At 44.1% G+C, this 23,260-nt stretch overlaps 1 protein-coding gene across 11 annotated transcripts in view; it reads left to right on the forward strand.

Annotated features, from left to right (window-relative positions):
- MLLT10 (MLLT10 histone lysine methyltransferase DOT1L cofactor) overlaps nt 1-23,260 on the forward strand; it is a 218,368-nt gene that overhangs the window by 5,120 nt on the left and 189,988 nt on the right. The window lies entirely within an intron of this gene.

Here is a 23,260-nt window from a genome sequence, read left to right on the forward strand (position 1 = left end):
TAATGGGAAAAAAAACCTATACATTTAGTGACTATCATATTCCTTTTACTACATCTTTGGGTGTATATAACTTCGAACACTCACTGATTTCAGGCATTCAGTCCCTTTGGCAAACCAACATAAAAATCTTTTTTTTTTTTTACTTGGGTGTTTGCCTTATTTCAGAACTTTTCTAAACCTCTTGTAAGAATGAAGGAGGTGCTGGGTGCAGTGGTTCACACCTGTAATCCCAGCACTTTGGGAGGCTGAGGCGGGAGTATCTCGAGGTCAAAAGATGGAGACCACCCTGGCCAACATGGTGAAACCCCGTCTCTACTACAAATACAAAAATTAGCTGGGTGTGGCACGCACTTGTAGTCCCAGCTACTCAAGAGGCTGAAGCAGGAGAATTGCTTGAACCCGGGAGGCAGAGGTTGCAGTGAGCTGAGATGGCGCCATTGCACTCTAGCTTGGGCAATAAGAGCGAAACTCCGTCTCAAAAAAAAAAAAAAAAAAAAAAGGAGGTAGGCCGGGCGCAGTGACTTACACCTGTAATCCCAACACTTTGGGAAGCCGAGGCAGGAGGATTGCTTGAGTCCAGGAGTTTGAAACCAGCCTGCTCAACTTAGTCTCTACAAAAGAAAAATTTTTTTAATTAGTTGGGGCTGGGCACAGTGGCTCATGCCTGTAATTCCAGCACTTTGGGAGGCTGAAGTGGGCAGATCACTTGAGGTCAGGAGTTTGAGACCAGCCTGGCCGACATGGTGAAAGCCCATCTCTGCCAAAAATACAAAAAATTAACTGGGTGTGGCAGAGCGTGCCTGTAGTCTAGCTACTGTGGGGGCTAAGACAGGAGAATCGCTTGAACGAGGGAGCCAGAGATTGCAGTGAGCCAAGCTCATGCCACTGCACTCCAGCCGGCACTCCAAACAGAGTGAGACTGTTTAAAAAAAAAAAAAAAAATTAGTTGGGCGTGGTGGCTTGCACCTGTAGCCCCAGCTACTCTGGTAGTTGAGACAGGAGGATTGCTTGAACCTGGGAGGTCAAGGCTGCAGTGAACCATGACTCCAGCCTGGGTGACAGAGTGAGAGACTATCTCACAAAAAACACAGTGAGGGAGGTATGTTTATCCTCTGTGTCCACAAGCATTTTTCCCATTTGGATTTCTGAAAATATCAGAAATAGATTTTATTTTCATTAGTTTATGCAAACCTACCATTTAAAATGTGATAGTTCCTTTTTCTAAATCTTATTATATTTATTGATTTATTATTTATTCCAAGACATCTTGCTACAGCAAATTCCTTTCCCTTGGTGTTGATTATGGAATTAGACTGAAGGTAGAAAACACATTTCAGCTTCTTTACCTAGGCATATAGCAAAAGCAGAAGCTTTTGTGTTTGCCTGGGCAATTTTTGACCAGTAGAAATAATGGGCTGGGTGCTGTGGCTCATGCCTGTAATCCTTGCACTGTGGGAGGCCAAAGTGGGTGGATCACCTGAGGTCAGGAGTTTGAGACCAGCCTGAGCAACATGGCGAAACCCCACCTCTACTAAAAATACAAAAATTAGCTGGGTGTGCGCCTGTGATGCCAGCCACTTGGGGGACCGAGGCAGGAGAATCGCTTGGACCTGGGAGACAGAGGTTCCAGTGAGCTGAGGTTGCGCCACTGCACTCCAGCCTGGGCGACACAGCGAGACTCGTCTCACAAAGAAAGAAAGAAATAATGGTTGAGTAGCCTATAAAAATGTGTTGAGTCTCAGAGCTATTTTTATTTTATTATTTTGAGACAGTCTTGCTCTCTGTTCCCCGGGCTGGAGTGGAGTGGCGCAATCATGGCTCACTGCAGCCTTGAAGTCCTGAGCTCAAGAGATCCTCCTGCCTCAGCTTCCTGAGTAGCTGGGACTTACAGGCCTGCAGCACTTAACACCCAGCTAATTATTTTATTTTATTTTTGAGACAGTCTCGCTCTGTCGCCCTGGCTGGAGTGAAGTAGCGCCATCTCCACTCACTGCAACCTCTGCCTCCTGGATTCAAACGATTCTCCTGCCTCAGCCTCCCATGTAGCTGGGACTACAGACATGCGCCACCACACCCAGCTAATTTTTGTACTTTTAGTAGAGATGGGGTTTCACCATGTTGGCCAGGCTGGTCTCTAACTCCTGACCTCAGGTGATCTGCCTGCTTTGGCCTCCCAAAGTGCTGGGATTACGGGCGTGAGCTGCCATGCCCGGCCTGAATTTTATTAGAAATGAGGTCTTGCTTTGTTGACCAGCCTGGTCTCGAATTCCTGAGCTCAAGAAGTCCTCTTACCTCCGCCTCCCAACGTGGTGGGATTACAGGTGTGAGCATCCGTGCCTGGCCAGAGCAATTTTTTTATAGTTCTGATATGTTTTGGTTGTGTGTGAGAATGCACTTTAGTAGAATTACAGCTGTTATTCTAGTGTGATTTAGCAAATGGAGGAGGAAATCAATCATAGAAAGTTGGGACTTGGTGAAAGCTTTATAGAGCTACTCTTTGACTTTTTTTTCTTTGTATCATGTTACGGTTTGTGGTGAATAGGTCACTACGTGGTGGAACCTATGGTTTATTAGTAAACACTGACAATGAGATGAGGCTGTTCCAGGGGGTGTCACAGTAGATTGAAGGCTGGAAAAGATAAGAAAATAAGGTGGGTATTCAGAGAGAGAAGATAATGAATAGGGAGTGTCAGAATGCCAGCATCATTTGCCTCAAATGCCACTTGTTACCTGCTTCTACTCTTTTATTCTCTCTAAGGACATGGTCAAAGTGTCAGTGTGAATAAGGTAGTTATCTTAAAAGGTGTATTAGGGCTGGGCGCGGTGGCTCAAGCCTGTAACCCCAGCACTTTGGGAGGCTCAGGTAGGCGGATCACATGAGGTCAGGAGTTCGAGACCAGCCTGGCTAACATGGTAAAACCCCGTTTCTACTAAAAATACAAAAAATTAGCTGGGCGTGCTGGCGTGCACCTGTAATCCCAGCTACTTGGGAGACTGAAGCAGGAGATTTGCCCGATCCCGGGAGGCGGAGGTTGCAGTGAGCTGAGATCGCGCCATTGCACTCCAGCTTGGGCAATGAGCGAAACTCTGTCTCAGAAAAAAAAAAAAAAAAATTATATTAGATGCTGCTGTGTGCAGTGGCTTGCACCTATAATCCCAGTGCTTTGAGAGGCCAAGGTGAGAGGATCACGCCTGAGTTGGAGATCAGGCCCCAAGTTGGAGATCAGCCTGGGCAACATAGTGAGACCTTATCTCTACAAAAAGAAAAAAAAAAGCCACATGAGGTCTTGTACTTGTAGTCCTAACTATGTGGGAGGCTGAGTCAGTAGGATCCATTGAGCCTGTGAGTTTGAGGTTGCAATGAGCTGTAATCACACTACTGCACACTAGTCCAGGTGACAAAGTGAAACCCTGTCTCTTTAAGAAAAAGAAGTTTTTGCAGGGGGGGCATTTTATTTTAACATCATTTGGTGGGATGTGGGTGACATTAAGTTTTTTTTTTTTTTTGAGACGGAATTTCGCTCTGTTGCCCAGGCTGGAGTGCAATGGCACGATCTCGGCTCACTGCAACATCCGCCTCCCGGGTTCAAGTGATTCTCCTGCCTCAGCCTCCAGAGTAGCTGGGATTACAGACACTATGCCCAGCTAGTTTTTTTTTTTCTTTTTTTGAGATGGAGTTTCGCTCTTGTTGCCTAGGCTAGAGTGCAATGGCGCAATCTCGGCTCACCACAACCTCCACCTCCTGGATTCAAGCGATTTTCCTGCCTCAGTCTCCCCAGTAGCTGGGGTTACAGACATGCGTCACCATGTCTGGGTAATTTTTGTATTTTTAATAGAGACAGGGCTTCTCCATTTTGGCCAGGCTGGTCTCGAACTCCTGACCTCAAGTGATCCACCCGCCTCAGCCTCCCAAAGTGCTGGGATTACAGGCGTGAGCCATGTTGCCTGGCCAAGGATTTTTAAAGAAGAGGCAAAAGCATAACCTTTTTAAAATTATATTTAAAAATATATATTATATGTTTTTGGGGACGGAGTTTAATTCTTGTTGCACAGGCTTGGAGTGCAGTGGCGTGATCTTGGCTCACTGCAACCTCCACCTCCCGGGTTCAAGCGATTCTCCTGCCTCAGCCTCCGGGGTAGCTGGGATTACAGGTGTGTGCCACCACGACCAGCTAAGTTTTGTGTTTTTAGTAGAGATGGGGTTTTTTCATGTTGATCAGGCTGATCTCGAACTCCTGACCTCAGGTGATCTGCCCACCTCGGCCTCCCAAAGTGCTGGGATTACCATTGTGAGCCACTATGCCCGGTCTGTAGTGTATAATTATAAAAGGCAGGGTCCTTTGTAAGAAACAGATAAGCAAAGAAAGAGCTTTGTATTATAAGGACACAGGAGCCAAGAACCCTAACATGGAAAGTATTTGACTCAGAAAGGGAATTGAATTAGTCTTATGAATCTTTTTTCTACTTTTGTCTGCATGCCTACTTCCATTCTTTTCTTTCTGCAGATTTACTGTGCTACTCGTTCCAAAATGAGTAGCTAACTTTTTGAGTGCTTACTATATGCCACATACTGTGCTAAATGTTTTATACCAGTTACTTCATTTAAGCATCCTATCACATCTATGAGGTGGATATTATTCTTATGGGTAAGGATAGTATAGTTTTAAGAGAAATAGATGTTTTATGACAGTCTGGGATGTGATTAAGCTCTTAACCACTGTGTTACCTCTTAACCACCATGTTACTTCCTATGGTGAAAGATGACGATACCTCAGCTCCTGATATGTTCCATCTCCTGTCTCAAAAGCGAGTAAATTCAGTCCCAGTCTCATGTTCCTTTGAGAAAACAATAAAGCAAAAGCCCAACTTTGGTTTGGCTTGGATGAGATACCTAGCACTGGACCGTTTTGCTATGGTGAGACAATAGGGTCAAGTTGCTCAGACACAGGAAGAACTCTCTGGACTGGGGATAGCTCACTTCTCAGGGAAGGGGGATTATGACCTGGCAGTACCCTGACAGATACCGAACAGTAAAGATTCAGAAAAGTAAAGGAGCATTTTCAGAAAATTTAGGTACTATATAGAATGAACTTGAAAGGGAAGGTTAAAGATGGACTTAGGATGCTATTACTATAAAGATGTGGGAATACAAAAGGAGTAGAAAAGAAGGGAGCATTTTGAAGTATGAAATGACAGAAATAGATGTTAGGTAAAGGGAAGGGAATAAGATGATTCTTAGATATCAAGGTGCTCACTCATTAGTGGTGATACCATTAATAAATATTAGAGCAGTTGTAGTAGAGGAAGGAGAGCAAGTGAAGAGTAAAGAAAGACCTGTTTTGGGCATGTTAGTTTTGATGCTGCTAAGATTTTTGTATTGGAGGCCGTGCGTAATGGCTTATGCCTGTAATCCCAGCACTTTGGGAGGCCAAGGCGAGCGGATCACCTGAGATCGGGAGTTCGAGACCAGCCTGACCAACATGGAGAAACTCCGTCTCTACTAAAAAATGCGAAATTAGCCAAGTGTGGTGACACATGCCTGTGATCCCAGCTACTAGGGAGGCTGAGGCAGGAGAATTGCTCGAACCTGGGAGATGGAGGTTGCGGTGAGCCGAGATTGCGCTATTGCACTCCAGCCTGGGCAACAAGAGCGAAGCTCCGTCTCAAAAAAAAAAAAAAAGATTTTTGTATTGGAAATTTAGGATACAGTTATAGAGTGAAGTCAGAGTTGAAGCTGCATAGAGGGAAAACTGGGAACCACATGCTTTTTTTTTTTTTTTTTTTTTTTTTGCTAGAGAAGAGAAATGTTCACATTTGGGAGAGTAAGAGAACTGATTACCAAGGATTGATAGTGAACTGTCAGGACAAGAACCTAAAAAGTACAGTCGCCACAGAGACAACTATGTGTTCAGGAAAGAAAAGTTGATAGTAACAGTGCTGCCAGGAACACTGAAGGACTAAGAAAAGTTTTTGAGACAGCTAATACAGCTTCCTGGTTTGGGTAGAACCCTGGTTATAGGGCATGGAAAATAGTAGACGATTTGATTGTTGTGTGGAAAGTATAAGGAAAGAGAAAAATTAAAGGAGATGAGGTTGAGGAAAGTTTGGTTTTTAAGGGAAGTTCTTTGTAGATAGACATTCATTATTTAGAAAAAGCACCCTGTCTCCCAAAAGAAAAAAATTAAACACACTTTCTCGTGACTATTTTTGTATGTATGTATTTAGAGACAGGGTCTCGCTCTTTGCCCACACTGGAATCAGTGGTGCGATTTTAGGGCACTGCAACATCGAACTCTGGGGCTCAAGGAATCCTCTCACTTCAGTCTCCTGAGTAGCTAGGACTATAGGCGCATACCACTATATTCGGCTAATTTTAAAATTTTTGGTAAAGACAAGGTCTTGTTATGTTGCCCAGGCTGGTCTTGAACACCTGGCTTTAAGAGATACTCTCGTGTTGTCCTCCTAAAGTGTTAGGATTTCAGGCGTGAGCCACCATGCCTGGCCTATTTTTTATTTAGTGAGCATTTGTTCTGAATTACTGCAGGCTGAAGTGACTTATTAGAAATTTTATCTACTTACATAATTTTGATGAGATACAGAAGAATTTTTTTTTTTTTTTTTTTTGAGACGGAGTCCTGCTCTGTCGCCCAGGCTGGAGTGCAGTGGCGTGATCTCGGCTCACTGCAAGCTCCACCTCCTGGGTTCACGCCATTCTCCTGCCTCAGCCTCCCGAGTAGCTGGGACTACAGGCGCCTGCCACCACGCCTGGCTAATTTTTTTGTATTTTTTAGTAGAGACGGGGTTTCACCGTGGTCTCGATCTCCTGACCTCGTGATCCGCCCGCCTCGGCCTCCCAACGTGCTGGGATTACAAGTGTGAGCCACCGCGCCCGGCACAGAAGAATTTTTAAAAATTAATTAATTTTTTTTGAGACAGTCTTGTTCCATCGCCCAGGCTGGAGTGCAGTGGTGTGATATCGGCTCACTGCAACCTCTGCCTTCTGGGTTCCAATGATTCTTGTGTTTCAGCCTCCTGAATAGCTGGGATTACAGGCATCTGCCATGATGCTTGGCTAGTTTTTGTATTTTTAGTAGAAACTGGATTTCACAATGTTGCTCAGGCTGGTCTCGAACTCCTGGGCTCTAGCAGTGCCTCCTGCCTTGGCCTCCCAAATTGCTGAGATTACAGGTGTGAGTGACCGTATCTGGCCAGAGAGGAAGGACATTTTAGATTGTAAATATTCTACTTTGCTTTTTTTTTTTTTTTTTTTTTTGTGAGATGGAGTCTCACTCTGTGGCCCAGGCTGGAGTGCAGTGGTGTGATCTCCGCTCGCTGCAACCTCTGCCTCCCAGGTTCAAGCGATTCTCCTGCCTCAGCCTCCCGATTAGCTGGGCTTACAGGTGCCCGCCACTGTGCCTGGCAAATTTTTTTTTTTTAAGATGCAGTTTCGCTCTTGTTGCCCAGGCTGGAGTGTAATGGTGCAATCTCGGCTCACCACAACCTCCACTTCCCGGGTTCAAGCGATTCTCCTGCCTCAGCCTCCCGAGTAGCTGGGATTACAGGCATGCACCACCACGCCTGGCTGATTTTGTATAGTAGAGACGGGGTTTCTCCATGTTGGTCAGGCTGGTCTCAAACTCCCGACCTCAGGTGATCTGCGTGCCTCAGCCTCCCAAAGTCCTGGGTTTACAGGCGTGAACTCCCATGCCCGGTCCTACTCCTGGCTAATTTTTGTATTTTTAGTAGAAATGGGGTTTTACCATGTTGGCCAGGCTGGTCTCGAACTCTTGACCTCAGATAATACTCCTGCCTTGGCTTCCCAAAGTGCTGGGATTACAGGTGTGAGCCACCCCGCCCGACCCCTTCATTCTTTTATTTTTTTAATTCTCTGCTGATTTGGAGGTCATATGCTCTATTTCTTTTATGTTAGTGATTGCACTTAAAGTTTTAACATGCATACTTAATGTTTTTCTGAGTCTTAATATGTGTACTCCCTTTGAACAAAACGAAGGTCCTTGGGACGCCTTGATTCCTTTGGTTCTTTTTCCCTTGCACAATCTATGTTATTGTCTTTATTATTCTGCTGGGTTTTTTTTTTTTTTTTTAAGATAGGGTCTCACTGTGTTGCCCAGGCTGATCTGGAACTCTTGGGCTCATGTGATCCTCTCACCTTAGCCTTCTGAGTAGCTGGAATTACTCCATCTGTTTTTTTTTTCTTTTTTTTTTTTTTTTTGGTGATGGAGTCTCACTGTCGCCCAGGCTGGAGTGCAGTGGTGTGATCTTGGCTCACTGCAATCTCCGCGTTTCATGTTCAAATGATTCTCATGGGTTCAAGCGATTCTCATGCCTCAGCCTCTCGAGTAGCTGGGACTACAGGCGCATGCCACCTTTTCCGGCTAATTTTTGTATTTTTAGTAGAGACGGGGTTTCACCATGTTGGCCAGGCTGTTCTTGAACTCCTGACCTCAGGTAATGTTCCTGCTTCGGCCTCCCAAAGTGCTGGTATTACAGGCGTGAGCCACTGTGCGTCTTATTTTGAATCTTCTGAATAATCGTGTGTTTTAAAAAAATAGTTATTTATAATTAGGCTTAATATTACTGATGTTTTTGTTCGATCTAGCCTTTTATTTTCCTTGTTTATGGGTTCATTTTTTTTCGTTTGAAGGTTTTGGTATTTTTTCTTAGGGTCTGAGGCTAGTAAGTAATAAGTAAGAAGCTATATTAGTCTTTTTGTGTCTACGAATTTCATTATTTTGCTCTCTTGGAAGCTAGTTTGAATCCTTTGATAATAGCTATTTTCCTATAACTAAAGATTTTATTCTAGTTTGTCTTCTGGTATCTGTTGGTTGATAAACAATCTTTTGAGTTTGTTTATCCTGTTTGAGGCTTGGTCTGCCTTTTCATTCTGAGGACTCAGTGTCCTTCCATTTTTTATTTTCTACTCTGTCTCTTCAAATACTGTAACCTTCTCATTAACTTTTCTTTTCCTAGAACTGTTAGGTACATGTTTGGGATTTTCATTCCGTTTTTCATGTCTTTTAATTTGTCTTTCATATGTTTATCTTATCTTTTTTTTTTTTTTTTTTTTGAGAGGGAGCCTCTGTTGCCCAGGCTAGAGTGCGGTGGTGCAATCTCGGCTCACTGCAAGCTCCGCCTCCTGGGTTCACGCCATTCTCCTGCCTCAGCCTCCTGAGTAGCTGGGAATACAGGTGCCCGCCACTACGCCCGGCTAATTTTTTGTATTTTTAGTAGAGACGGGGTTTTTCCGTGTTAGCCAGGATGGTCTCGATCTCCTGACTTCGTGATCCACTCACCTTGGCCTCCCAAAGTGCTGGGATTACAGGTGTGAGCCACTGCGCCCGGCCTTTCTATCTTATCTTTGCATTATTGATAACGTCTTTAACTCTGTCTTCAGATTTATGCTTATTTTTAATTCAGTGAATTAATTTTTTTCTGAATAAATTATTTCTAGAATTTTTGTGTGATTTTGTTTTTCAATTTGTCTCTTTTTTCAGGGTATCTTGCTTTATTGTTTGAAGAATTATATTCTTTTTTTATTTGAACATTTAAAACATACTTATTGTAAAGATTCTCAGATTTTGGAATTCTTTGTTTACTCTAGTGATAGATGTCTTTATATATTGTGCAATTTTTGACTGCAAGCTAATCTTCAGGTGGAGTTGTCTTTCCTGGGATTCCTGTTCCTCTACCATAAGTTGTGAAGATGTCACTGTGGGGTTTTTGCCTTTGCTCTCTGTCTTTTAAGAATTGTGTTTGGCTGACCAGATTATAATTGTTTCTACAAGTGAGGAGATTTTTTTTTTTTTTTTTTTTTTTTTTAGACTGAGTCTTGCTCTGTCACCCAGGCTGGAGTGCAGTGGCGCAGTCTCGGCCCACTGCAACTTGCACCTCCTGGATTCAAGCAGTTCTCCTGCCGCAGCCTCCCCAGTAGCTGCGATTATAGGTGCGTGCCACCACTCCTGGCGAATTTTTTGTATTTTTAGTAGAGATGGGGTTTCACTGCGTTTCGATCTCCTGACCTCGTGATCTGCCTGCCGTGGCCTCCCAAAGTGCTGGGATTACAGGCGTGAGCCACTGTGCCCGTCCAGTTATTCTTTTACTTAAAAGCAAAAGGCATTTTAAAGCTTTGATGACAGCTCTCTTAAGTCACTAGGGAGTATGCTTTTTCTGTCTTCCTTCTGCATCAGCCTTAGCACATAGTTTTCATATTCAGGATTATCCCATAGTCAAAGCATGGCAGCTGAAACTGCAGTCATTGTGACTACAAAAGAAGTCCCAGGCAGAAAGAAGGGGAGAGGGTAAGGTTCAAGTGTGGTCCTCTGAGTTGTACTCTTTTTTTTTTTTTTTTTTTTTTTTGAGAGTCGTGGTCTGTTGCCCAGGCTGGAATGCAGTGGCTGCGATCCTTTGCCTCCCGGGTTCTCCTGCCTTAGCTTCCTGAGTAGCTGGGATTACAGGTGTGTGCCACCACGCCTGGCTAATTTTTGTATTTTTAGTAGAAATGGGGTTTTGCCATGTTGGCCAGGCTGGTCTCGAACTCCTGACCTTAGGTGATCCGCCTGCCTTGGCCTCCCAAAGTGCTGGGATTACAGGCGTGAGCCACTGTGCCTGGCCCTGAGTTGTACTCTTAAACTAGTTCTCCTTGAGGCTCCACTCAACAGCTTATGCTTAATTTTACTGGCTCTTAATTGTTATGGAGCCTGCAAAATGTGGTCATAAAGTTGGGCCCATTGATAAACTGGTTAAAGTGAGAGTTCTGTTAGTAGGGAAGAAGGAGAAAATGGACTTGGGATTGGTAGCTGCAGAGTCTGTTACAGTTTGCGTAATGGGGTTCATTGCTCCAGGCCAGTCTCTAAGTTTGTTTCTTGGCTTGGATTTCTACATCCTTTAGATGATGGATTTTGGGCCTCATACCTTCCCTCAGCATTCCCTTGGATTTCTAGAGTGACTCATCTACTCATATCTGGAGCCAGCATCTAATTTCTGTGCAGCTTCCCTAGTCTTAGTAGTCCAAGCACATGGTTTTCTAGAGTCTCTTCCTGTTATGACTTGGGTCCTTATCAGCTCTTGTCCTTATGTAGGGAACCCAGTTAGAGCTTTTCTCCATATCTTTAGTCTATGTTGCTGTCATAGTCAGTCCTACTCTCTAAGGTATTGTTTCTGATAGCTTCGTTAACTGCCCCAGCTTCAATTAATACTGATTCCTTCAGCTTTTTGTTTGTTTTTGAGACAGGGTCTTGCCCTGTTACCCAGGCTAGAGTGCAGTGATGCGATCTCAGCTCACTTCAACCTCTGCGTCCCGGGTTGGAGCGATTCACCTGCCTTAGCCTACTGAGTAGCTGGGACTACAGATGGGTGCTACCAAGCCCAGCTAATTTTTGTATTTTTAGTAGAGACGGGGGTTTCACATGTTGCCCAGGCTGGTCTCGAACTTCTGACTAAAAGTGATTTGCCTGACTCGGCCTACCAAAGTGCTGGCATTATAGACATGAGCTATCGTGCCTGGCCTCATTTAGCTTTAAAGTTCTTTTTTGTTTCTGCCACCTGGAGATTTACCTTTGTTCACATAATTAAAAATTGTTTTCAGATTTCTTTTATCTTTGATTTTTTTTTTTTGAAATGGAGTCTTGCTCTGTCACCCAGTGTAGTGGCACGATCTTAGCTCACTGCATCCTCTGCCTCCTGGGTTCAAGTGTTCAAGTGATTCTCCTGCCTTAGCCTCCTGAGTAGCTGGGATTACAGGCACGTGCCACCATGCCTGGCTGATTTTTGTGTTTTTAGTAGAGATGGGGTTTCACCACGTTGGTCAGGTTGGTCTTGAACTCCTGACCTCATGATCCGCCTGCCTTGGCCTCCTGAAGTGCTGGGATTACAGGCATGAGCCACTGCACCTGGCCTGATTTGCGCCTTCCTCCTTCTCCCTCTTTCCTCTCTCGCCTTTTACTTTCCCTTGTCTTTCCTCCTTCCTTTCCTTTTTAAACCAGGGACCTTCTTCTGGGTACCATCTGCTTGCTCCCATCTGGACTGTTTGCTCTTTAGGCTTACTATATGGATACTGGAACATCCCTTCACCATTATCTTGGAGTTTTCTTCTTGCTTATATTGGATTCCCTGTTTTTCTAGCCCCCTACTCCCCTGTTTCTTTATATTTAAGAAGGCACATCTTCTGGCAGCTTCATAGGAAAAGGCGCATGAGAAATAAATTAGGGTTTTGCATGGTTGATAAAATGGAATTGCTATCTTACTTGATTGTTTGACAGAATACATAGAATTTTTGGTTGGAAATCATTTTCCATCAGAATTTGAAGATATTTCTCTACCGCGTTTTAGCTTTCAGTGTTACTGTTAGCAAGTCCAAAGCAGTTCTAATTTTTTTTTTTTTTTTTTTTTTTTTTTGAGAAGGAGCCTCACTTGGGCTGGAGTGCAGTGGTGCGATCACTGCTCACTACAACCTCTGCGTCCCGGGTTCAAGAGATTTTCCTGCCTCAGCCTCCCGAGTAGCTGGGACTACAGGCGTGTGCCACTATGCCCAGCTCAGTTTTGTATTTTTTGTAGAGATGGGGGTTTTGCCATATTGGGCAGGCTGGTCTCAAACTCCTGGCCTAAGGTGATCTACCTGCCTCAGCCTCCTAAAGAGTTGAGATACAGACGTGCGTCACCACACTCAGCTGCAATTCTGATTTCTTTTTGTTTTCCTTTCCTTTTTTTTTTTTTTTTTGAGACAGAGTCTCTCTGTCGCCCAGGCTGAAGTGCAGTGGCCTGATCTTGGCTCACTGCAAACTCTGCGTCCCGGGGTCAAGTGATTCTCTTGCCTCAGCCTCCCGAGTAGCTGAGATTACAGGTGTGCGCCACCATGCCTGGCTAATTTTTGTATTTTTAGTAGAGACGGGGTTTCACCATGTTGGCCAGGCTGGTTTCGAACTCCTGAACACAAGTGATCTACCTGTCTCAGCCTCCAAAAATGTTGGGATTACAGGCATGAGCTGCTGCACCTGGCCGATTCTGATTTCTTTTTAATCGTTTATATGTGGTAGTTCTCTCTGGATTTAGTATTTTTCTCTTTAACCTGGTGATTCTGTTACTCACGATGGTGTGCTTTCTTTTACTTATTGTACTAGGTACACGGTGGTCCTTTTGATTTGTTAGCTCCTGTTTCGCAATGTGCGTTTAAGTCAGGGAGGAAGTTTTTGAATTATTTCTTTGATAATTTCCTCAGTTCTGCTTTGTTTGCCTTTTCTGTATTTTAAAAAAATTTTGGATGTTGGACTGATCCTATAATTTTTGTATTTTCTGTTTCAGTTGTATAACTCTTTTTACTCTATTTTCTGAGGTGATTCCTCACTTTCTCTTCCAAATCTTCACTTAAAAATTTTTTTGTTTGTTTGAGACAGCATCTTGATTTTGTAGCCCAGGCTAACCTTGAAAGTGATTCTGTCAGCCTTCCATAGTGTTGGGATTATAGGCGTGCCACTACTCCTGGCCCTCCTTCACTTAAATTTTTTTTGTTTTGAGATGGAGTCTTGCTCTGCCCCCAGGCTAGAGTGCCGTGATGCGATCTCAGCTCACTGCAACCTCCGCCTCCCGGGTTCAAGTGATTCCCCTGCCTCAGCCTACTGGGTAGCTGGGATTACAGACATGCGCCACCATGCCTGGCTAGTTTTTTTTTTGTATTTTGGTAGAGACGAGGTTTCACCATGTTGGCCAAGATGGTCTCGATCTCCTGACCTCGTGATCTGCCTGCCTCGGCCTCCCAAAGTGCTGGGACTACAGGCTCTGAGCCACCAGGCCCGGCCCCTTCACTTTAATTTTTCAAGTTGGTTATACTAATTTCTTTCTTTCTTTGTTTTTCTTTCTTTCTTTTTTTTTTTTTTTTTTGAGACAGAGTTCGCCGTGTTTCCCAGGCTGGAGTGCATTGGTGCGATCTTGGCTCACTGCAACCCCTACTGCCTGGGTTCAAGCGATTCTCAGGCCTCAGCCTCCCGAGTACCTGGGATTACAGGCGCACGCCACCATGCCCAGCTAATTTTGTATTTTTAGTAGAGATGGGGTTTCACCATGTTGGTCAGGCTGCTCTCGAACTCCTGACCTCAGGTGATCCACACGCCTTGGCCTCCCAAAGTGCTGGGATTACAGGCGTGAGCCACTGTGCCTGGCCATACTTTTTAATTTCTAAGGACTCTTTATGCTCTCAGTTGCTCCTTATTTTTGTAATCTTCTGTTCAAGTTTCTTGGATACAATTTATTTTAATTTAAATTTAATTTAATTTTGTTTTTTTGAGACAGAGTCTTGCCTGTCACCCAGGCTGCAGTGCAGTGGCGTGATCTTGGCTGACTGCAGCCCCCGCTTCCTGGGTTCAAGCAATTCTCCCTTCTCAGCCTCCCCAGTAGCTGGGATTACAGGTGCGTGCCACCACGCCTGGCTATTTTTGTATTTTTAGTAGAGACTGGGTTTTGCCATGTTGGCCATGCTGGTCTCAGACTCCTGACCCCAGGTGATCCACCCTTCTCGACCTCCCAAAGTGCTGGGATTATAGGCATGAGTCACAATGCCTGGCTGATACTTTAATTGGAGGTTTTTGTTGGTTTCAGTTATGAAATTTTCTTCTGCTCCTTGGCCTCTTCTTTTGTACTGTTTTGGCCTGTCTTTCATGTTAGTGACTTTATGTAAAAATCTGGTGATTCTCAGCCTTGATTGAAATGTAAGACAATTTTTTTTTTTTTTTTTTGAGAGGGAGTTTCACTCTTGTTGCCCAGGCTGGTGTGATCTTGGGTTGCCACAACCTCTGCCTCCTGGGTTCAAGTGGTTCTCCTGCCTCAGCCTCCTGAGTAGCTGGGATTACAGGCATGCGCCACCATGCCCAGCTAATTTTGTATTTTTAATAGAAACGGGGTTTCTTCATGTTGGTCAGGCTGGTCTCGAACTCCTGACCTCAGGTGATACGCCCACCTCAGTCTCCAAAAGTGCTGGGATTACAGGATTACAGGTCAGATGTGAGCCACTGTGCCCGGCCCTTTTTTTTTTTTTGGACATGGAGTCTCTCGCTCTGTTGCCTAGGCTGGAGTGCAGTAGTGCGATCTTGGCTCACTGCATCCTTCGCCTCCTGGGTTCAAGCAATTCTCCTGCCTCCACCTCCTGAGTGGCTGGGACTACAGGCATGTGCCAACACACCTGGCTAATTTTGTATTTTTAGTAGAGACGGTTTCGCCATGTTGGCCAGGCTGGTCTCAAGCTCCTGACCTCAGGTGATTTGCCCTCCTCGGCCTCCCAAAGTGCTGGGATTACAGGTGTGAGCCACCGTGCCCACCCTCAAATTTAAGACAAATTCTTAATGAGTGGATTGGAAGTTCTGTGTGAGCAGACATTGTTGAGTGATAGACTTCTTTGTAAGTGATCTAGCAGGGTTCTCAGCTTAGTAACAGAGAAATACATCTGATCACGATCACCTGTTTGGGGTTGACAAACCTGGTTACCAGTATTCCTTCAGCCAGATGGATGTTGGAATTTGAGGATTTAGAATTACAGTTTTTTTTTTTTTTTGAGACGGAGTCTCGCTGTGTCGCCCAGGCTGGAGTGCAGTGGCGCGATCTCGGCTCACTGCAAGCTCCGCCTCCCGGGTTCACGGCATTCTCCTGCCTCAGCCTCCCGAGTAGCTGGGACTACAGGCGCCCGCCACCACGCCCGGCTAATTTTTTGTATTTTTAGTAGAGACGGGGCTTCACCGTGGTCTCGATCTCCTGACCTCGTGATCCGCCCGCCTCGGCCTCCCAAAGTGCTGGGATTACAAGCGTGAGCCACCGTGCCTGGCCGTAGAATTACAGTTTTATGTTTCTTGTTTTTCTTCAGCTGCTCCTGGTGTCCCTGAGTCTAGATTTCTTCCATTTACCCTCTAGGAAATTAACCTTTGCAGTTTTCTAGGGCAGGTGAGAGCCAGTTCCGTGTTAGTATGTAGTGAATAAGGGGATTGTTTTGATTGCTTTTCAGATGGTATGCAATTCCTGTTGGTTAGCCTCATCTGAAAACATCACTCCTGGATACATAGAACATCACTGCGCATGTGCATCTCCCCACCCCTTGATGCCTAGTATCTAACGTTCCTCCAGTTTCTGGTGCTCTGATGCATTGCTTTTGGGCTTGTCTTACTACAGCCGCTTTCTTTGGTCCTAAGTCATTTACCACTTGTCATATGTCCTTTCTAGTTTCCAGGGATATTGTATTTTATATTTATGGTTTTATGCCATTTATCTCAGTTGTCATTTGGCATTTCAAGAAGGAGAGGTGGTAGTGTTTAAGTGGAATTAACTACTTGTGTTTCTGATGTGGTCTTTTTATATTTCTGACAGGGTCTTGTTTTACCAAGTACTAGTCTTCAGTCTATCCTGTTTACTTGATTTTTTCCCACTCAACTCACAAACATTTTTGAATCATCTCATGAATTCTGCTTTCTATTTACATTTTTGCCCTTTTGTCTTTTCCTCTTCGCTGGCAAACTTCCTGAAAACATAAAACTAGTTGATTGACTTCTTCAAATGCCTACTGTGTTGTTATTTTTTCCCTTGTGCTTAATGATTGAGTTATAACTCAGTTGTTATAAGTAATAGTTTATGAAATCTGTATTTGATATAACAGTTTCATCATGGACACTGTCCATTTTGTTCTTCAGTGACTCTTAACATAAAAGATCCACGTATAAGAAGTTCTTTTAATAATAAAACATCAGGAAAATTATCTCCCTTGCGTATCTGGTATATTTCCTCCTTTTTGATAGATCTGTGAAATACATTCTGTTTGTCTTTTTGTCCTGGTTACCAGGCAGCCTAGAACCAAATCTGGTCTTTAGTTACATCAGCTATATTAATATCATTATTAGTATATTTGTTCCCTCTTTCTCCTTCCATGGGGTTTAGGACTTCACCTCTTATCTCTGTTTCTCTGCGTGTTGATTTCATTCTCTCATACTACAGACTCTACTTCATGAGGCTGGAACCATGACTGCTGGCAGCTCTTGTTTCCAGCCCCTTCTGCCAGAAGAAGGGGCTCTCTTGAAGAATCCTGGAAAGGACTCTGGCCTGTCTTGGATCATGTGCCCATCATCTCTGTGGCTGGAGTGGGGAGGGTACTGTGAATGGCAACCCTCACTAGAACTACATAGTTGGAGTCAGGGGTAAGAGCAGTTTCCATAATGCAGGGGGGTGGGTGCTGTTTGCAAAACAAGGGGGATGCTTATGAAGCAGAAAAACAATAGATGTCTATCATACTGGCTTTTATTATTTTTCTTTGTTTTTTTTTTTTTTTTTGGAGACAGAGTCTCGCTCTGTTGCCCAGGCTGGAGTACGATGGTGCGATCTGGGCTCACTGCAACCTCTGCCTCCCGGGTTCAAGCAATTCTCCTGCCTCAGCCTCCCAAGTAGCTGGGATTACAGGTGTCTGCCACCATGTCTGGCTAATTTTTTGTATTTTTAGTAGAGGTGGGGTTTTGCCATGTTGGCCAGGCTGGTCTCGAGCTACTGACCTCCGGTGATCCACCCACCTCAGCCTCCCAAAGTGCTGGGATTACAGACGTAAGCCACTGCGCTCGGCCTTATTTTTCTTTTTTTAATTGTTGTAATACTTGTGCTTTATTGTAGACTGCCTTAAATCCTTTTCTAAAAATTTTAGGTTTAAGTACATTAAATATGCTAAAATAATATAAACTATTCATTCACTCTTCAAGGGTGCAGTGAGCTATGATCCTGCCACTGTACTCCAGCCTGGGTGACAGAGGAGACCCTATCTCTAAGAAAAAAGAAAAAATCAAAGAGATCGTGGGCTTTAGAGTCAGATGAACTAAATATATCACTGAGCAAGTTTCTTCTTTTTTTTTTTTTTTTTAATTTTTAATTAAACAATAGAGGTGGGGTTTTGCTATGTTGCCCAGGCTGGACTTGCACTGCTGGCCTCAAGCAGTCCTCCCTCCTTGGCCTCCCAAGGTGCTGGGATTACAGGCATGAGTCATTGTGCCCAGCCTCTTTTTAAAAAATTTTTATTTTTTTAAAAAGTAGAGACATCTATTTGTTTTGACACTATTCCTCTCAGTTCCACAGTGGCATTATGTCATAAATCAGCCGTTAATATTTGTATGGATTTCTTTCTGGACTTTGTGTTCTTTTTATGTGCCTTTGTGCGAGAACCAGTTTTAAAATTACTGTAGCTTCATATTAATAATAACTCTGGATACAAGATATCAGAAAGAATTAGTCCTTCTATATTGTGTTCCTTTTTTGTTGTTGTTTTAAGTATCTTGCCACTTCTTAGCTCTTTGCATTTGATAAACATTTTGAACCATAATGTTCCACAAAAATGTTGCTAGTGTTTTGTTTGAGTTTGCATTGATTATGTATATCAGTTTGGGGAGAATGGACTTCTTTCTTTTTGAGACAGAGTCTTGCTGTGTCGCCCAGGCTGGAGTGCAGTGGCACAGTCTTGGCTCACTGCAGCCTCCGACTCCTGGGTTCCAGTGATTCTCCTGCCTCAGCCTCCCAGGAAGCTGGGACTACAGGCATCCACCACCACGCCTGACTAATTTTTGTATTTTTAGTAGAGAAGGGGTTTCACTATGTTGGCCAGGCTGGTCTCAAACTCCTGACCTTGTGATCCGCCTTGGCCTCCCAAAGTGCTGGGATTACAGGCATGAGCCACTGCGCCTGGCGAGAATGGACATCTTTACATATAGTTTTGAATTTTTCTTTTTTTTTTTTTTTTTTTTTTTGGAGACAGAGTCTCGCTCTGTCACCCAGGCTGGAGTGCAGTGGTGCCATCTCGGCTCACTGTAAGCTCCGCCTCCCAGGTTCACGCCATTCTCCTGCCTCAGCCTCTCCGAGTAGCTGGAACTACAGGCGCCCGCCACCACGCCCGGCTAATTTTTTGTATTTTTTTAGTAGAGACGGGGTTTCACCGTGGTCTCGATCTCCTGACCTCGTGATTCGCCCGCCTCAGCCTCCCAAAGTGCTGGGATTACAAGCGTGAGCCACCGTGCCTGGCAGTTTTGAATTTTTCAGTCCATGAACATGGTAATCTGATTATTCAGATTTTCCATATTCATTGTGGTAAAATACACATAATACAAAATATACCATTTTAACCATTTTTATGTATACAATTCAGTGGCATTAAGTACATTCACAGTGTTTTAGAACCATCAGCAGTATATATTTCCAGAACTAATCCCAAAGAGAAATTCTGTACCCTGTAAGCATAACTCTCATTTCACCCTCTCTATAGCCCCTGGTAACTTCTGTTTTCTTTCAAGTTGCCTAATTTAGCTGCTTATGTAAGTGGAATCTTATATTTGTTCTTTTGTATGTAGCTTATTTCACTTTGAGTGTTTTCAAGGTTCATCTATGTTGTAGCATGTACCAGAATTTGAATCTTGTTTATAGCTGAATACTACATAATCCACTGTTATGTATATACCGTATTTTGTTTATGTATTCATCTGTTGATGGAAACTTGGGTTGTTTCTACCTTTTTGCTATTGTGAGTAATGCTGAGCTGAACATTGGTATTCTAGCATCTGTTTGAATCTCTTTTTTTTTTTGGGTGGGGGGATATACATTAGGAATGAAGTTGCTGGATCACATGGTAATTCCGTTTGGCTTTTTTTTCCTGAGACGGAGTTTCACTCTTGTTGCCCACGCTGGAGTGCAATGGCGTGATCTTGGCTCACTGCATCCTCCGCCTTCCGGGTTCAAGTGATTCTCCTGCCTCAGCCCCTCAAGTAGCTGGGATTACAGGCGTGCGCCACCACACTCGGCTAATTTTGTATTTTTAGTAGAGACAGGGTTTCTCCAGAGACAGAGTTTCTCCATGTTGGTCAGGCTGGTCTCGAACTCTCGACCTCAGGTCATCTGCCCGCCTAGGCCTCCCAAAGTACTAAGATTTGAGCCACTGTGCCTGGCCTGTTTGGCCTTTTGAGGAACTGCCAAAATGTTTTTCACAGAGACTTCAGCATTTTGTATTCCTACCAACAATGCATGAGGGTTCAGTTTTTTTCCACTCAAGTCTTTCAGTTTTCTTCAACTCTTATTATTTCCTGTTGTTACTGTTTTTGAGACAGGATCTTGTTCTGTCACTCAGCATTGAAGTGCAGTGGCTTGAACGTGGCTCACTGGAGCGTCAGCCTCCTGGGATCAGGCAGTTGTCCCACCTACCCTCCTGTGTAGCTGGGACCACAGGCACGTACCACCACCACCACCACCACCACCTAATTTTATTGATATTTGTAGAGAGGTAGCTTCACTATGTTGTCCAGGCTGGTTTTGAACTTCTGGACTCAAGCAATTCTCCTGCCTCAGCCTCCCCAAAGTATCAGGATTACAAGTGTGAGCCGTGACACCTGGTCTATTTTCTGGTTTTTGATGATAGCCATGCTAGTGATGTAAAGTGGTATCTTGTCGTTTTGATTTGCATTTTCCCAATGATTAGTGATATAAGCATCTTTTCATTTGCTTCTTGGCCATTTGTGTGTATTCTTTGGAGAATTTTCTGTTCAGGTCCTTTGCCCTTTTTGTGTGACTTTTTGTTGTTGAAATATCAGTATTCTTTATCTACTTCTAGATCCTAGACCCAGTATCTAATTTTAGATTCCAGACCGTTCTTAGATATATGATTTGTGAATGTTTTATCCCATTCTGTGTGTTGTCTTTTCACTCTGTTGATAGTCATGTCCTTTTATGCACAGAGATTTTAATTGTGATGAAGTCCAGTTTATCTTTTTTTAGTTTTTGTTTCCTGTGCTTTTGGTATCGTATCCAAGAAATGATTGTCAAATTTAGTGCAGTGAAGATTTTCCCCTGTGTTTTCTTCTAAATGTTTCTATAGTTGTTGCTCTTTTTTAAATTAATTAATTTATTTTTTTGAGATGGAGCCTTGCTCTGTTGCCCAGGCTGGAGTGCAGTGGTGCGATCTCGGCTCACTGCAACTTCTGCCTCCTGGGTTCAAGCGATTCTTCTGCCTCATCCTCCCGAGTAGCTGGGACTACAGGCGCGTGCCACCACACCCGGCTAATTTTTGTATTTTTAGTAGAGACAGGGTTTTACCATGTTAGCCAGGATGGTCTCAATCTCCTGACCTCATGATCTGCCCACCTCGGTCTCCCAAAGCGCTGGGATTACAGGCGTGAACCACTGCCCCCGGTCCAGTTGTAGCTCGTATGTTTAGGTGTTTGATCCATTTTGAGCCAATTTTTGTGTGCAGTGTAAGATAAGTGTCCACCCACATTCTTTTGCATGTAGATAATCCAGTTTTCCCAGCATTATTTGTTGAAAAGACTCTCTTTCCCACTGAATGATGCTGGCACTTTTGTTGAAAATTATTTCACCATGTAAGCGAGAGTTTATTTCTGAACTCTCTATTCTCTTTCAGTGCTCAGTTTTTATGCCAGTACAACAGTTTTTTTTTTTTTTTTTTGAGGTGGAGTTTCGCTCTTGTTGCCCAGACTGGAGTGTGGTGGCCCAATCTTGGCTCACTGCAACCTCTGCCTCCTGGGTTCAAGCGATTCTCCTGCCTCAGCCTCCTGAGTAGCTGGGATTATAGGCATGTGCCACCACGCCCAGCTAATTTTTGTATTTTTAGTAGAGAGACGGGGTTTCTACATGTTGGTCAGACTGGTCTCAAACTCCCAATCCCGGTTGATCCGCCTGCCTCGGCCTTCCAAAGTGCTGGGATTACAGGCGTGAGCCACCATGCCTGGCAACACTGTTTTGATTACTGTAGCTTTGTAGTAAGTTCTGAAATCAGGAAGTGTGATGTCTTCAAATTTATTCTTCCTTTTCAAGATAGTTTTGACTATTTGAGGTCCCTTGAGATTCTACATGAGTTTTAGAATGTATTTTTTTTTTAATTTCTGCCAAAAACATTCTTGGGATTTTGATAGGGATTTTATTGGATGTATAGATTGCTTTTTTTTTATTATTTTATTATTTTATTTATTTTATTTTATTTTTATTTATTTTTTCTTTTTTTTGAGACGGAGTCTTGCTCTGTCGCCCAGGCTGGAGTGCAGTGGCGCAATCTCGGCTTACTGTAAACTCCGCCTCCCGGGTTCACGCCATTCTCCTGCCTCAGCCTCTCCGAGTAGCTGGGACTATAGGCGCCCGCCACCACGCCCGGCTAATTTTTTTTGTATTTTTAGTAGAGACAGGGTTTCACCGTGGTCTGGATCTCCTGACCTCATGATCCGCCCGCCTCGGCCTCCCAAAGTGCTGGGATTACAAGCGTGAGCCACCGCGCCCGGCCTATTTTATTTTTTATTTTTTTTTTGAGACAGCGTGTCACTCTTGTTGCCCAGGCTGGAGTGCAATGGTGCAATCTCGGCTCACTGCAACGTCCGCCTCCCGGGTTCAAGTGATTCTCTTGCCTCAGTCTCCCAAGTAGCTGGGATTACAGGCATGCGCCACCACACCTGGCTAATTTTGCATTTTTAGTAGAGACAGGGTTTCACCATGTTGGCCAGGCTGATCTTGAACTCCTGGCCTCAGGTGATTCGCCTGTCTCGGCCGCCCAAAGTGCTGGGATTACAGGTGTGAGCCACCACACCCGGCGTGTAGATTGCTTTGGAGTAGTAAAATCTTAGCAGCATTAAGGTATTACAATCCAAGAACATGAAATGTCTTTCCATCTTCAGTTTATTTCAGTAAAGTTTTGTGATTTTTCTGTGTACGAGTCTTGCGTTTTTTTCATTGCTGACTTATATATACTTTGTGTTTTTTTTTTTTTCTTTTTTTTTTGAGATGGAGTTTCACTCTTGTTGCCCAGGCTGGAGTGCAATGGCGCGATCTTGGCTCACCGCAGCCTCCCGCCTCCTGGGTTCAAGCAATTCTCCTGCCTCAGCCTCGTGAGTAGCTGGGATTACAGGCATGTACCACCACGCCTGGCTAATTTTCTATTTTTAGTAGAGACAGGGTTTCTCCATGTTGGTCAGGCTGGTCTTGAACTCCCAACCTCAGGTTCCTGGTGATTCCTATTGCAGCATCTTCCCAGAATCCTCTCCCTTCCTGTTGTGCTTTTATAGCCACACCTGCATTCCTCCTGCCGCCAGACTTAGTCATAACCATTAATGTATTCTTCATTTTGGTAATTTTGTTATCTCGAGGATGTTATATAAATGGGAGGATAGAACTTGTAATTTTCTGGAGGCCTGGTGCGTGTCTCAGGCCTATAATCCCAGCACTTTGGGAGGCTGAGGTGGGTGGGTCACTTGAGGTC

Source organism: Hylobates moloch, unplaced genomic scaffold (genome assembly GCF_009828535.3).
Source record: "Hylobates moloch isolate HMO894 unplaced genomic scaffold, HMol_V3 SCAFFOLD_2, whole genome shotgun sequence".
NCBI lineage: Eukaryota > Metazoa > Chordata > Mammalia > Primates > Hylobatidae > Hylobates > Hylobates moloch.